This window comes from Pteronotus mesoamericanus, unplaced genomic scaffold (genome assembly GCF_021234165.1).
Source record: "Pteronotus mesoamericanus isolate MK-2021 breed Mesoamerican mustached bat unplaced genomic scaffold, CSHL_Meso_final scaffold_118, whole genome shotgun sequence".
Lineage (NCBI taxonomy): Eukaryota > Metazoa > Chordata > Mammalia > Chiroptera > Mormoopidae > Pteronotus > Pteronotus mesoamericanus.
In genome coordinates, this window is record NW_026555301.1 from 6483982 (window position 1) to 6496094 (window position 12113).

General features: G+C 45.2%; 1 protein-coding gene and 1 pseudogene across 3 annotated transcripts in view; one reads left to right on the top strand and one right to left on the bottom strand.

Annotated features, from left to right (window-relative positions):
* SLC41A3 (solute carrier family 41 member 3) overlaps positions 1-3888 on the bottom strand; it is a 71098-nt gene extending 67210 nt beyond the window's left edge. For 2 of the 3 annotated variants that reach the window (XM_054587310.1, XM_054587308.1), the window contains exons 1-2: positions 3799-3888; positions 952-1050 (exon numbers count right to left, since the gene is read on the bottom strand). The gene's annotated coding sequence lies outside the window, so the exon portion shown is untranslated. The remainder of the gene's footprint in view (positions 1-951; positions 1051-3798) is intronic. The other variant, XM_054587309.1, reaches the window with a different exon arrangement.
* Positions 3889-6986: 3098 nt separating this feature from the next.
* Positions 6987-12113, top strand: part of LOC129081719 (BH3-interacting domain death agonist-like) — a 121688-nt pseudogene continuing 116561 nt past the window's right edge.

Genomic DNA, 12113 nt, shown 5'->3' on the forward strand with positions numbered 1-12113 from the left:
AGGTGGAGGGGATGATTTAAATGGTCCATCAAGGAAGAGCCCAGAAGACAGGGTGATATTTTTACTAAACCCTACTAACAAAAAAAGGGGCCAACTGTGCAAACATCTGGAGGAAGAACCATTTTGTGTGAAGGGAGCAGCAAGTACAAAGACTGGGATAGGGAAAACTTGGCAATTCAGGGGAAGGAAAGGCAAAGAGGTCAATCTATCTGGGGCAGGTGGACAGTGAAAGACGATGGCAGAAATTAAGGGCAGGGCAGGGAGCAGGGGCTTATACGTAGGCCAAGCAGAGTCCATGTTTCTTCTTCCGCCTGAGGTGAGAGCATTGGATGGTTCTGAGCAAGAGGATGATTTGATAATGTTATGTTTTCAAAACACGACTCTGGCTTTCCCCACTAAAAGGAATGCGGGCCCAGGAATGACCCCAGATGACGCTCTGTAGTGAGATTCCAGAAACCCTAAGAAGATGCAAAACTAATAATGAAATTACTTACCACCTTGAGAAAACAACACTGGGAAGGAATAATAAAGGTAATGAATCTAGACATTTATATCCATGATACTGGATTTATTTTTCTAACCAGTTTTAGTATAAGTGTACTGATTTAGTAATCGTTATATTTTGTGTATATTGAAAATGTTACAGGAATCTGATGTATTATTGAAGGTTTTAATTAAATGTTCAGAAGAGTTTCATTAAAAAGACATATGTGATCAATGTTTAAATGTTTTGAGAATTTATTCAATGTTATAAATCAGGTATAATCATTATGGGAAATAAATCAGCTATGTAAATAAATCAGGTATAATCATTATGGGAAAAAAAAAAGCAGTCTCTTGGATAGCTTTTAAAATGCTGACCATTCAGCCCTGGATGTTGTGGCTCAGTTGGTTGGAGTGATGACCCATAATGGAAAGGCTGTGGGTTCAATTTCCAGTCAGGGCACATACCTCAGTTGTGGGTTTGATCCCGGCCCATGCAGGTATGATGTCTGCTCCAGTGCATGAGAGGCAACCAATCAATGTTTCTTTCTCTCCCTTCCTCTCTCTCTAAAAGCAATGAAGAAAATGTCCTTGGGTGAGGATTAAAAAAAAAAAATGCTGACTGTTCAACAAGTACACTGAAATAATGAATTAGGTGTTACATGAAGTCAGGTAGGGGGAAGGCCTCTCTGTACAGGTATCCAGATATCCAGGCCTTATGGACAACAGCAAAGAGAGGGTGTCCAGCTTTTCTGGGCTCCCTTCATGGCCTAGGCAGGGCTTGGATGGCCTGACCAGCCGTGAAGTGGTCAGTCAAAATGATTTTTGACCCTAAGTCAGGGATTTAAGCCTCTAAAGGCTAGAGGGATAAGTTCTCCACTGTACCCACTCCCTCTCCCCCAATAAAAACTCTGAAAGCAAAAAAGCCAGAGGGAAAAAATGATTAATTTGACTCCATCAAAGTTTAAATATTCTGTGGGACAAAAGTCCTATACAAAATTAAGAGACAGGCAAAGATCTACAGTATCTGGAAGAAATAGAAGAGACAAAGGAACAGTGTCGGGGGAGGAAAAAAATGTCTTCAATGACCCCAAGGAACAGGAAAACTGATGGAGAAGAGGCAAGAGCAGAAACAGATGCTCAGCAGAAGGAGGAAGAGAAATGTCTAATCAACATAGACAAGCCTAGGGACTGGGGAAATGATTTAAACTCAGCAACAGAAAGGCCCTATCTCACCATCATATGGCCCAAAAGCCCAGGGGAAGAGAAGCAACCTCACACTGCCTAGGTGAAGGAGCAGTGAGTCCACCTCTGTGAAAGACATCTTGGTAGTGACCATTCAGAACACTCATGACCTCACCTCACAAAGCACAAATGTGGTGACTCACGGACATGGGTGCACAAGCAGACACACCCAGGGGTGCTGACAGTAGCTGTGCTGGGAACCTCCACAAACATGCCACACTGTCCTGTCCTGTGGCTTACCTTCACTAGACATGTGCATAGGTGGGCAAGGAAAGATCTGGCCAGGGGTGACCTCAGGAGGGAGGAGAGTTGCCTGGGACAGAGGTCCCACCTTGGTCAACACTCTGCAGTCATTCCCACCTGCTGTGCTCCTCAACAGGGTGGGGACACTGTGGTCCACCAGCAGGGACCTCATATCCCTGTGGATGGTGGTCAAAGGTGATTCTGGTACTACAGTAATTTATGGTGATCAATTCATTGAGAATGTGGTAGTGTTTTGTAAAGAGAATGTGCTCAAATGTCAGTTGAGTTGACAAAAATGAGTACAGATGGAGAAACCAGGTCATCAAGAGCTGGCCTGCTGGTAAGGAAAGCTTCTGTTTGGAGAGTGGGCTGTGGATGCGGGAAAATCCTTTTAGCCCACAGGAAGGGGCAAGGCTAGGGGGAGGTGGCATGGACTCAACAGCTCCCCAGGAGATACAACAGGAGGGGGTACTACAGCATAGCCCTGTACTACAAAGAACTACCCAGCCAAGGTGGCAAGAATGTGGAAAACTCTGTATGGGCCATACTGCTTGGAGCCTCTCCTTTGGGAGCAGGCCTTGAGAGGAACTAGACAGGGGACCAGGATACACTAAGGCTCCTAGTCAGATAAATATGCAAGGTCACTATTGTTCTAGATGCCTCACAAGGAGTCTTTCCTGATCAGACTGAGGACACTGACATTGCCTCACCCAATGGGCTGCGAGGGGCAGAGAAAGCCAGCCTTGGTTCCCAGGTCATTGGGTACCCCAGTGTTCTGGGACTAGAGGGAGGCAGAGCTATTCCTAACCACTATGGGGTGTGGGAGTGGCTCAAGATGCTGTAAGGCCTCAGCTCTCTGGGCTTCACAGGTGACCTGGGTCAGTGGGAGAACTTTGGAGCCTGCCCCAAGGATTAGAATCTCAGCTACTCCCCTTCCTAGATATGTGTCCTTGGTAAAGTTAAATTTCTGTCTCCATTGACTCACCTTAAATGGAGATAATAGCATCTACTTTAGACGATTTGTGCTGATTACAAGGGATAATTCATTTGCATCACAGGAAACCTGACTGGTCCCACCCCGCAGTTCTAACTGCCCAAAGCTCCTGTTTCAGATGAGTGGTTCTTAAACTACTGCGGGCTCAGAGTCACCTACGGGACCCATCAAAAACGTACATTGTCGGACCCACCACAGTCGTTTCTGATCAGCTGGGGATGAGGCTGGAGAATCTGCAGGAGGAGCAGGACAAGTAGGCCCAGACACCAGGTGTGTGGGGTGTACAGTGTAGGGGACCGAACCTCAGAGCAGGACCTGCCACCATCCCCATGCTCTGGGTCCCCTCTCCAGCACGTCCCCGCCCCCACATTCCGCAGGCAACTCCCCCGCCCTGGGCTCTGGCGTCCCTCCCTTACTAGGTACCCTATCCAGCGCCTAATATCCCCCGCCTCGGGCCCCAATTTGGCTCCTTTCCCAGGAGCCGCCGCCCTTCCCTTCCCTCTGCCCAGTTCACCTGTCTATCACGTACAGGTGCGGGTCCCTACCCTGCGCTCCCACAACCCTGGGGCTCCCATTGGATCCCCGCTCCAGCGGTTTACCTCATCATCCACGCTCCCCAAGCCCAGGACCCCACGATGTGCCACCACCCCACCTCAGGGTCTCTCCGGATCTCTTCCCACCCAACTCCATCTGCGCATCCCCGTTCCCTGCTGCAGCTCCGACATTTCCCCAACCCTTGGCCTCCCTCGAACACCTCAGGCTCCCCTTTGGGCTGCACACTCCTCGTACCCCGTCCGGACTGCTGCCCCAGTCGAGCGAAGGACCGCGCTTACCGGACCTCTCCCGAGAGGCGGAGAGCCGAAAGCGGGACCCGCCGGGACCAGGCGAGGACAGGCTGGGCCGCGAGGAGCGCTAACGTAGGAAACGGCAAAGGACTGGCCGCCCCGCCGCCCCGCCGCCCCACCGCCCCACCTTCCGGAGCACCGCCCCCGGCCGGCCCCGGCTGGGTGGAGAGGGCGCCGGAGCACCCGGAAGGCTGGGTCGCATAGACCCCGCCCCCGGGCCTGAAGCGCCAGGCCTGAAGCGCCTGGCCCTCGCGGTGGGGAGAGTTGGAGTTCAATATCAGCTCCAGGCTGGAGTCACCCTTAAAGGAGTGTTTTCTGAGCGCACCCAGCTATTCACATCCACAGCTCTTTGGGGAAGCTTCTCTCCTAAGGCTGATTTACAGAGGTGGAAACCGAATCTCCTCCTGAGAAGCCGCCAGGGGAGAAAAGGGGAATGAGGATTTCTTCTTTAAAGGGTGCGGAAGACCAGCCGTTCCTAAGGCGTCGGTGTCTGGCCCGCGGCCAAGTCTCCAGATTTAGTTGTTCTGCTGTTGTGTTTAACTTTTTAATTATGGAAATGTTCAGACCTACAAAAGTAGGACAATAAAATGGTCCCCCCAGCTTCAATTATGCCTGCATCTTGTTTAAAAATGTTAATTATTATTTTTTATTGATTATGCTATCACAGTTGTCCTATTTCCCCTTTTGCCTCCTTCCACCCAGCACCCCCCACTCCCTCTGGTCCAGTGATCCCCCCACCCTTTGTTCAAGCCCTTGGGCCATGCATATATGTTCTTTGGCAACTCCATTTCCTATACTTGCTCTTAACACCCCCCTGCCTATTCTGTAACTACCAATTTGTACTTCTTAATCCCTTCACCTTTTCCCCCATTTTCCTATGCCCCCTCCCCATGGGCCATAATCCCAATGTTCTCCATATCTATGATTCTGTTTCTGTTTGGCTACTTTGCTTAGTTTGATTTTTAGATTCAATTGTTGATAGTTATGTATTTAGTTTCATTTTAATGTTCATAGTTTTCAACTTTTTTCTTAAATATGTCCCTTTAACATTTCATATAATGGTTTAGTGATGATGAACATCTTTAGCTTGTCTAGTAAACAGTTAACCTGCCCTTCAATTCTAACTGATAGCTGTTACGATCCCCACAAGTATGAGCTCAGAAATTAGAGTTTGATCACACACTCTTTATTATTTGGCCAAGTTTTACCTGCGCAGGGGCCACCTTTCCCTCAAAAGGAAAAAGGCGCGCCGCTGTAAGGGTACACGGGTTTTTATAAGCAGAGCAAGCAAGCAAGATACAAGGGCGAGAAGTGGCAGTTAGCAATAGGCAGCTTCTTTCTTTTTTTTTTTTTGCTGATTAGGTTCAAGGCTGTTACTGGGCCCCCTACTCTTTCTCTGGTCAGGATGTCTATCTGAGGCAAGGCTCAACCCTCGCCCTATGCCTCCTCCTCATTCTTGTCGACTCTGGCCCAGCTGCATGGGGGCTGCACCCTGATATGTTTTTCTTGGTATTTGTTTCTCCCTTATCCTCAGCTCTGACCCTGCTCTTTTTGGGCTATTTGTCTGAGTCAAGGCTCAGCCGTTGTCCTATCTTGTTACTAAGGGGGGGGCTCTAATTCTTCCCTTCATCTTGGGGTATTGTTTGTTCTAGTTTCTTGTTTCGGCCCAGGCTTGACCTAGTGTTAAAGTTTGGCCCCTTCAATAGCTTTGCTGGATAGAATAATCTAGGTTGTAGGTCCCTGCTTTTCATCACTTTGAATACTTCTTGCCAATCCCTTCTAGTCTGCAGAGTTTCTTTTGAGAAATCAACTGACAGTCTTATGGGGACTCCTTGGTAGGTAATTATCTGCTTTTCTCCTGCTGCTTTTAGGATTCTGTATCTTTACCTTTGGCATTTTAATTATGATGTATCTTGGTGTGGTCCTGTTTACATCTATCTTGTTTGGGATTTTGTGTGCTTCCTGGACTTGTATGTCTATTTCCTTCACCAAATTAAGGAAGTTTTCTTTTATTATTTTTTCAAATGTATTTCCAATTTTTTGCTTTTTCTCTTCTACTTTTGGCACCCCTTATGATGCAAATGTTGGAATATTTGAAGTTGTCCCAAAAGTTCCTTACACTATCCTCAATTTTTTGGATTCTTTTTTCTTCTTGCTGTACTAATTTGAATGTCTTTTTCTTCCTTATGTTCCAAATCATTGATTTGACTCTTGGCTTCATCTACTCCACTCTTGATTCCCTGTTAATTGTTCTTTATTTCAGTTAGTAGGTCCTTCATTCCTGCCCGGGTCTTTTTTATGCTGTTGAAGTACCCACTGAGTTCTTTGAGCATCCTTATAACCAGTGTTTTGAACTCAGCATGATAGATTGCTTATTTCCATTTTGTTTAGTTCTTTTCTGGACTTCTTTCCTTTCATTTGAGCCATATTTCTTTGTCTCCTCATTTTGGCAGCCTCCGTGTGTTTGTTCTGTGTATTAGGTAGAGCTGCTATGACTCCCTGCCTTTGTAGCATAGCCTAATGTAGTAGGTGTCCTGTAGAGTCCCGTGGCATAGCGCCCCATTAACCAAGCTGTGTAGTTGAAGTGCTTCCTCTCTGTGGGCTGAGTACTTCCTCCTATTGTAGATGAGTCTTGATTGCTGTCAACAAGTCAGTGGGAGAGATTTACCCACTCCAAACAACTGGTGGGATGGGCTGTGACCTCTGGCAAGCAACCAGGGAGGTGGTTAGGTGGTGCTCTGATGTGGTCTATAACTGTCTGCTGGGCGTGCAGGCTCTGGGTTTTCCTGGGTGGCATACGCCAAGGTCAGCCTCCACCTGTGTTCTGTCTAGGCCCCCTTGGCATAAGATATACAGCGATCTGCAGATGGCTGCTGCTGTTGCCAAGCATGAGGCCACTCAGCTAGAGGTATGGGGGCTGGATTCAGCTGTTGCTTGATTGAGCAGATTTAGGAAGGTCTGAAGCCAGTGCCTAGCCCAGCCCTTCTTATGGAAAAACCACTGTTCCCAGGGTGGGAGGGTTGTTTGGGTAGGCCCATAAGTTGGCTGGGGTGGACCCTTAAGTAATCGTCAGGTCGGGGTTTACTGTTAAAGCCAGGGTGATGGAGATTCAGATACGGTACCACCACACTGTGACTCTGTCAGGGAAGGCTTGAGGAAGACTCAGGAAAGGTACCATGGCCGCTTTCTGCAGTTCTGCCTCGGAAGAAGCTATCCTTCAGCTGTTGCCTCAGGGCCAGACGCTTCAGTTCTTCCCACTGTTGCCCTTCAAGCTGCTGCTCTGGTATTGGAGCCCAGAGGGAGTGAATCTGAGTAATTCTGTGTGTGGTGTGAGGTACTTCTAAAGGAGAGGCCTCAGAATCCCACAGTTTCTTCTGCTGACCCAACCCCCACTGGTTTTTATAGCCAGTAGTTATGGGGACTTATCTTCCTGGCACTGAAACCTTGGGCTGTGTGGTCTGTTGGAGGGGTAGGATCCCTTGCTCTTGAGAGTTCCCAAGATATCTGTCTGTTTTATACTCACCCCATGTAGGTTTGGGACCAGCTGGTTCTGCGTCTCTGCGTCTCCGTGTCACCTCCTCTCCTACCGTCAGGATGAATGTGGTCTCTTTAATTCCTTAGTTGCCAGATTTTCATATGGCTCAATTTTCTCTTGGTTCTCAGTGAAGGTTGTTCTATGTTTTAGTTGTAATTTTCCTGTGGTCGTGCAAGGAGCCAAGCTGTGTTTACCAATGCCTTCATCTTAACAGGAAGTCTCGCCTGTATGTATGCATCTTGCCTTTTTTAAAATCCATCTATATTCCTCCACACACACACACCTGCTCTTCACCCCAGTAATTTTAAAGCATTCTCAACTGACATACTTTTACCCTTAAATACTTGAGTATGCTTATCTAATTGATAGATCTGTTTTCAAATATTTCCATAATACCAGTATCACACCTAACAAAGTTAACAATGCCCAGTTCTAGTCTCCCTGATTAACTCAAAAAAGTCTTTTGACAATTGGCATGTTCTAACCAACTTTTGAAGAGGGAGGGGATATTTTGGAGGGAGGGTGTCTCAGCAAAGTCGCTAGAAGCCTGCTCATGCTCACAGAGCCAGAATGTTAGTCCCATCAGTGGGAAGTGTGAAGGGTGGAAATGTCAAGTGCCAACAGGAATCTTCAATTTGGGGTACCATGAAGAAGGAAACCTTACTCAGTGTAAACATCTCAATTATGATATAACACATCCAGGGATGTTAGATGGCCCTAGGGCAAAGACCCTGTCCTGCTATACAGCTCTGCTTCCTGTGAGTACACTCTGCCCTGTGCCAGTCTAAGAGATGCTAGAGATGGTGGCCAAAGAGATATGTTCCCAGAGTTTCAGCTACTAAGTGGAAAGGGAAAATGAGCTCTCAGAGCTAGAAGAGTGCTAATTTATATAGACAGAAATCCCCAATCTTGGTTTCTGATTGGTTCATCCTCTTGCAAATGAGGATTCCAAATCTTTGAAGTTTGGTCCAAAAGGCACTGTCCTGCTTGATGAGAATGGAGTTATTCTGATTGGTTGGTAAAGAAGTTGATGTTGATATAGCTGTGTATCTCTGACTGAATGGAGAAAGCATCAGTCCTGCTGGTTGAAATAGGATTTCTTTATAAGGGTTGGCTCAGATGGCAGGAACATGGTGCAAGCAGGTAGCTTGCTGTAGGCTTCTTCCTGAAGTGCAGTTTGCATGAGAAATCCCTGTGTAGAAATGGCTGTTGGGTTCTGTTTTTTAAATATGAGCCCAGGTAGCCACCAGGAGACCTTTTTAGAAGGCACTATATCTCCTTTCTCAGGGTTCACAGATATTTAGCAAGATTCACCAAAATATTATATTATTTCAACAAAAGATGACTTTGCATGTTAACCAAAAAAGGTTCTCCAGATTCACAGACACACACATGCAGCCTTGACCTATATCTAGTTTTGGTTCTATGCTCACATGTCCTCATGCATCTGGTCTTCAGAGAGTCAGCCATCCTCTGGCCCTTCCTGTCCTCCTCATTGAACTAGGGAAGGTAGGCAGTAGTCCTGCTCTACATTTTCTAGGCCATGCTTCCAGCCTGGGACCTTGGAATTCCCAATAATTCTAAGCCCATTTACACAATGTGTACCCAGATTAGTGTTCCAAAGAATGAACAGGTTGGTGGACATGGGCTGTCTCTTCCCACAGGGCCACAATAGAACTACAAGGAGTCAGAGAATTCTACATTTGAACCTGACCTAAAAAGTTGCTATGGAGGTAGATTTTTCAAGATCAGAAAATAGAATGAACTCCATTTTACAGTGATAAGATTTATGATAGAAACCTTAACCTGGGCAGAAGTGGAGTGGGCCTACAAGAGGAGACAAGCAGCTATGGGAAAAACTATCATACCCTATGTCATCATGACAGACCTACAGGAAGAACTCTATGTTTACAACAGAGCTCTATGGTTATAATAGCTTCTCCCTTTAATTTATTCTTCCTTATAAAGTGCTTTATCTTTGTCTGGTTCAGTGTGTGCATGTGGCTTGCCATGTCAGCAAATACTGGATAATTATCCTTTCATTTCCTGAATTAAGTATTTTTGGCAACAGAATATCTAGTATACTTTGTTTTTTATGGTTCACAACAGCTTGTTGGTTTATTTGCAATGCTTATGATTTAAACATTTGGTTAGTGGGTCACAGTGTGTACTATTACCCTGGGTTCTGTAAAATTTTTGATGAACCTGTCTTGTTTCAATATAGTTATGGGTACAAAAACATTTTATTTTTTTTTTAATCTAATGTAAGACAAATCAGCAAAATATAATGATAAATGGCAACTAGCAGTTGACCTCTGTTGACCTTAAAAATGAAACAGTTATTTTACCCCGGAAAATTCTTATTTTGGAAGAGCAGGGACTTGTAATTGGGAGCAAGCAAGCTATAGCAAAATGACAGGCAAGTCCAACAAACAAAGGAGAGAAACATTATGTTATAAAGAAAAAGGAAGAGGTTAAGAGCAGTTGATTTAAATAAAAGTCCACTGGAGAAAAGCAAGAGTTCGGGTTTGAGGATGGCTTCTAATGGGCTGAGTTGTTGGAGTAATCAATTTCTTGTAGGAGACAATCAGAGGAAGGACGAGAGAGTGGAGGAGCAAATGGAAGTCACACTAACTTCCCCACAGGACCAACCTGGAATTACAACTAAATTGTGGAGAAATCACCCAGAGAAAACAAGTGAACAATAGCAAAAGAGAAGCCTTATAACCCTGGACAGACAGAAGAACCAGCTTTAGCACACCCTAACTGATAAGGACTGTGGAGAAGACTCAAGAAGGCTAGTTGGGTGCCCATAGGCAGCAGTGCCAGAGGGATATTTAAGCGGCCACTTGGATCCCCTGAGAAAAGTGAGGTCTAAACCATAAGCAGGGATCCCCAGCCTATAGCATCAGATCCCAAAAAGTACACAGATAACAATCAGCTGAGAAAAGCGGCAGGGATGATTTTATATATTAAAGGGCCAATATATAAATTTTCATTTGAGGCCACTTACCTTGGGCTCCAGCAAAGGCAGGGGCAGAGTGAGCTAGAGACACCTGAGGAGAGACTGGGGACAGAGGATTTGGAAAGAGGACTGAGAAAGTAGCTGGTGTTAAGTCATCCCCTATACAACAACAGCCATTGTGCTCAGGCAGACCACTCCACTCTGAGAAGGGAAACAAGAGCCCTGACCCTAGGATGGATTCTGGACCACCCTATGGTGCTTATATCTGACTGCTGAGTGGAGAAAGACTAGTTTAACAACTGAAAGAGACAGCCACAGAGAGTAGATTCCTGGAAGTCTTGAACAGATTCCCTAAGATCAGATGGGGTCAACATCTGTTATCACTGGAGGCAGATCCAGAAATAAAAAACAGCAGTAAATACCAGAGGCTACCAAGATCAAATGGACTGTGGTCTTCCTGATTTGGATTTTCTCTTCACTACATAGTTTTTCAATGTTCATTTCTAGTCCATCAAGTTTGTCCATATTAAGCCATTAGATTTTATACTAATAGTTTATTCCTTTCATTTCTTATAATAGTCTTCCTCTTTACAGCCTTATTAATACTGATTTGCTGTTGATAGTGGGATTGCAAGGGGGAGTTATTTTTGCATATCTGGGTTTGTTTCCAGGGCTTTGTGGTTGTGTTCTGGAAGCATCTGCAAAAAAACATGCAAGACATGGTGGGCAGACTGACCCTCAGTCAACCAGCTAGAGGGAAGAACCCAACAAAGAATGACCAAAAAACAATCAAAACCCAATTACTTCCACGGAACCAACATAGATAGCATAAAACTCATCCAAGGAGCATCAGCTTCGGGAGATCAAGGAGACTGCAACACTGAATCTCACAGGTCTCCTACCATAGAAGTTCACACTACAAAGTGAGGAAATCAAGATAGGTGAATTTAAGAATCAGAAGCAGAAATGAAGAGTCTCACAAATAAAGGGAAGACAAAGAAACATCCCCCAATTGAAGGGAAAGGAGGAATCTGAGAAAGAGAACTAAATGAAGTAGAGGCAAGTAAACTATCATATATTGAGTTCAAAACAATGGTTCTAAAGAAGCGTGATGAGCTCAGTGAGCTCTGGGAAAATTACCACAAAAACTACAAGGAACTTACTGCGTACTATATCAGCATGAAAAAGGACATGGAAACTATCAATGAGACAAGTGGAAATGAAGAATACAATTTATGAATTGAAGAACACAGTAGAAGGAATCAAAAGCAGGCTAGATGAAGCAGAGGATCAAATCAGTGAGTTGGAGGATGAGGTAGAAAAAAGTTCCCAGAAAGAGTAAGAAAATGAAAAAAAGACTAAAAAGAGAATGGACAGGTATTAAGTGAAATGTAGGACAACGTGAAATGTAATAATATCTGCATAAAAGGGATACCAGAAGGAGAAGAGAAGCAAGGGATAGAAAACCTGTTTGAAAAAGCAATGATGGAAAATTGCCTTATTTGAGGAGAGAAAAAGTCACACAAGTCCAAGAAGGACAGAGGGTCTCATTCAAGAGGAACACAACGAGGTCACTCCAAGGCACATCTTAATTAAAATGACAATTCAAAGACAAAGAGAGAATCCTAGAGGCACCAAAGGAGAAATAGGTAGTAACATACAAGAGAGCCCCGATATGGCTAGCAGTTGACTTCTCAACAGAAACACTACAAGCCAGAAGGGAGTGGCAAGAAATATTCCAAGTAATGAAAAGCAAAGGCCTGCAACCAAGACTGCTCTACCCAGTAAGGCTCTCAATTAAAA